Source organism: Salmo trutta, chromosome 28, assembly GCF_901001165.1.
Source record: "Salmo trutta chromosome 28, fSalTru1.1, whole genome shotgun sequence".
Lineage (NCBI taxonomy): Eukaryota > Metazoa > Chordata > Actinopteri > Salmoniformes > Salmonidae > Salmo > Salmo trutta.
In genome coordinates, this window is record NC_042984.1 from 28,811,845 (window position 1) to 28,815,711 (window position 3,867).

Consider the following 3,867-nt stretch of genomic DNA (forward strand, 5'->3'; position numbering starts at 1 on the left):
AAATATCTTATCATTTACTGTCACCTGGTGTTCAAACTAAGGAACTGCATTGTATACATCCTAATACCATTCTCCATGTTTGAGTAACAGCAGTTATTGTGATATACTTTCCAAATCAATGACCCCTGTATGAACTCATAATTCTACATTATTAAACTTGGTTGATCCCTGCCAGTCATTTGAATAAGTTGTGAAGAAATCAACAGCAAAGTGCTGATGAAAACTGATGATTATTTCTACTTTTCTCGCTCGGTCCGATTCCTGCATTTGATTGGATAGGCTATTCATTTAATCTGTACCATCAGACAGGCTATGTGAACAATTCCACATCAAATTCAACATAACAGCACATACATCATGGGCATAGATGGATGACAGACATTACACTCATCCTTGGATAGTATGGATCCATTGGCTTAAATTTATAGACCAGTCAAAATACACTAGTATCAAAAAGGACAGTGACGGTCAGATGAAGAGTGGGTTTTCATGGACTGTTACTCCGGCAGCCACACCTCCATCAGAGCGCTCATCACTCTTGGTCCTCAGCATACTTATTCAGCACCATGTGACTGCTCCTTTGAGAAATCAAATCCAGAGATCAGTGCAAACACAAATAACACTTGTGGAAAATTCTGCCACCACAACACCATCCAGGACATTTATGTATCAGTCAATTAATAATAGTGTGACAAAAATATGCATGTTTGTCTGTATGTATACCTGGCATAAGCTCCAAATGTGCCCAGTTCACATATGCAAGTGCTGAGTTTTAGCAGAGTCCCCCCCCGTTGCAGGATGTAGTCGTGCACAGGCTGGATCTTGTCCATCCGGATGTAAGCTGCCCTCTATCTGTCACACCCTCCAGTACCTGACAGATCTCAGCTCCATAGATGTGGTTGCCCACAGGAGGAGGAATTCTACACATCAACAGACAGGCCAGAGCATGACGGTGTCAGGGTCACGAGAGACTAGGTGCATTCGTTTTGCCTCACCTGGGGCACAGAGTGGGCAGAGTTTGTACATTGTAGACCATTCCAATGGTCCTAAAGTGAAATCTCAGCTCACCCGGGGCACCAGGCGACCTTTAGTTAATGCACTCCTTTTACCCCCACCTTCCCTCTGTGGCTTCAGGACAAACTGGTCTGGTTTTGCCAAAGCCACAGTCTTGTCACCTTCTGGTCCCTGTTGTGACCAAGTAAGGTCATTGAAAAAGAAATGCTAACCATTTACAACAGCATTGTAAAGAGAAGAGGTAATATGTTAACATTTAACCAGGTTCTCTTACCATATCTAGAGTATACAGCCCTGCAAAGGTGGCCCGGATCTGATCCACAACATCAGGTTCACCAGGAAAGAACCTCTCCAGAACACCAGGTCTGGCCAGTTCCTGTTGGACCTTCTTGGTGCCAGCCAGGTGGGTACTGATATCTGGACACTTCACAGCCATAGAGCACTCCATCATGAGGCCAGCCTCCCAGCTCTACACAAAATCATACAGGGAAGATTATTACTGCTGAATCAAAGGGCCAAATCCAATCCAACAGTATCATTATCATCATAGATAGAGGAACTGGTCTCTGAATCAGTCTTGTGAATTTAAGGGGTACATACATTACAGTCAATGATAACCTTTCTCAGTAGTCAGTGTAAAGGTTAAAATTAAATAAATGCTGTAAGCCCTTTATTTAACTAGGCAAGTCAGTTAAATTCTTACTTACAATGACAGCCTACTGGGGAACAGTGGGTTAACTGCCTTGTTCAGGGGCAGAATGACAGATTTTTACCTTGTCAGCAACCTTTCAGTTACTGGCCCAAGGCTCTAACCACTAGCCTACCTGCCACCGCAGGTGAAGTACAATGACAGGATGTTACCATCTAACCTGTTCTGTGTAGTTCTGAGGAATGTACCCATAGCGGAAATATACAATAGCAACCTCTCTTCCATCTCTGCAGAGAGAAGGAGAAACAACAAGAGATATGAATAGAGTTTGACTTGCTTAAATGCAAACAAGCTTCATGTCAGTAACATAATTACATGTTTGTTAGAAATCTAACAATCCATTTGGTCACAACAAGTAACTATAAAACGTACACAAATAGCCTCGTTTTCAGCAAGGAATCCCATCTTAGATGCGTCGTCAAACCGTCTTCGTATAACAGGAATTCTTCTGCAAAAATAAACATTTTGCAGACAATGTGGACACTCACGACTTCATTGTGTGAGAACAGATAATTCACTTGACTAATAAGCACCTAGGAATCCAACCAAACTTACCTGTTCCATAGCTCATTCTCAATACATCTATGGCCCAAAAAATACTTCAACCAGAAACGGGACCACTGCCCTGCAGTGAATGAATGTTAGATAGTTAGCATTGCCAGTTGGACCTTGAATCATTTACATTTAAAGTGATATGAAAACCTTCTGACGCCCACCTTTCTGAGCTGTAGAGGTCCCAGGCCTTAGCTAATCCCTTAGCCAGACTTGCAGAAAGGGTTGTTGTCTAGGACATGCTTGCTTTCATCCAGCTGACCAGGCCTCTTCAGAATGTGCCTAATGAAATAATAATAGGCCTTATTTAGAAAGAATACTTCACAGGGGATATTTAAAGAAATCATTTGATAGGTAGTTATGTGAACATACCGGTGGACGTCTGGTGTGCGTGCAGAAACACCACACCCACCGGCAGCAATGATGTTGATCTCTGTTTCAGGGAGCCATTCTGGTCCAGCATGTAGTCTGAGCGATTCAGAACCAAAACTATGGACTGGACATTTTTCATAAAGTACTGTGAACATCTTAATTGTTCCTAAATTAGATTAATACAAATGTTCTTAATATCTGATATAGTTCATTAACATTTAAATAGAACTACAACACCCTACCTGGTTCCTCCCAGTGAAAAGCGGTGGAATTGCCCTGTCGCCCTTTCCTGCAGTAAACGACCTAGTGACCTCATGTTATTCAGAGTTAATAAACATTATTTCAAAAACCAAAGGAAAAGCCAGTGTTTCTATCTTCTGTGATGTACATAGTGTCATATTGGGATCCAAACTCAAAATGTAACACATTTCAACTCTATATCTGACATGGTACAGGTGTCTTATACACATAACCATGTGTGTGAGGTGTATACTTTTGTTTCAAAGTAGATTTGTTTAAGACTTCCAAGAAACACTCAGTGTGACCCTGATTTAGCCCACTGCAGTAAAAGGTTAATGAACATTTTTGTAGTTTTAATTTCTTGTATGAAATGTCTGTATGTTGAATAAACTGCCAGTGAAATCTACTTTGATAGTGCTGTTAAAATGTTAAAAAGGAGCAGATCCTTAAATTGTCTACAATCCCTCTATTGCACTAGTCTGTTCTGCTTGGTCATACAGCTCTCTGTATTACCTGGCTAGAGCCTCCTCCAGGAAGCTTGAGTCCTGGCTGATCTTGTCCACCAGTCGGTTGTAGTGCGTTTGTACTGCTAGAGCCTGGTGGAAGGTAGCCTCGGGCACTGGCGAGGGGAAAAGTGTGAATAGGTGCAAAGGTCACCACCTGAAACCAGACAAAATGAACAGCAGCTCCGATGACTATTTGTTAACTTTAGATAAAATGGACACATTACAAATAGTATGTATGCCAGCAAACAGACACAGTTCTAGACATGTGACAGTCTCAACTGTTATTGTGTTGCATGCTAGTGTGGTGAAAGCTAAACGGTAAATACTTAGTGAGCTAATGCTGTCTTGCGATGCAAAGATGACCCAGGTGCACTATCTAGATCTGGGCTCTCCAACCGTGTTCCCGGAGAGCTAACTTCCTGTATGTTTTCGCTCCAACCCCAGTTATAACTAACCTGGTTCAGCTTATCAACC

The 3,867-nt window shown here is 41.9% G+C and overlaps 1 long non-coding RNA gene and 1 pseudogene across 1 annotated transcript; both read right to left on the minus strand.

The window, feature by feature from the left end:
* Nucleotides 1–266: 266 nt before the first annotated feature.
* LOC115166424 (uncharacterized) lies at nucleotides 267–1,108 on the minus strand. Its single transcript, XR_003870322.1, has 3 exons — nucleotides 1,069–1,108; nucleotides 724–920; nucleotides 267–578 (listed from the first exon to the last, which is right to left on the minus strand). It is a non-coding gene; the product is annotated as an uncharacterized LOC115166424 (long non-coding RNA).
* Nucleotide 1,109: 1 nt separating this feature from the next.
* Nucleotides 1,110–3,540, minus strand: LOC115166365 (glutathione synthetase-like; annotated as a pseudogene).
* Between the last annotated feature and the right edge of the window lie 327 nt (nucleotides 3,541–3,867).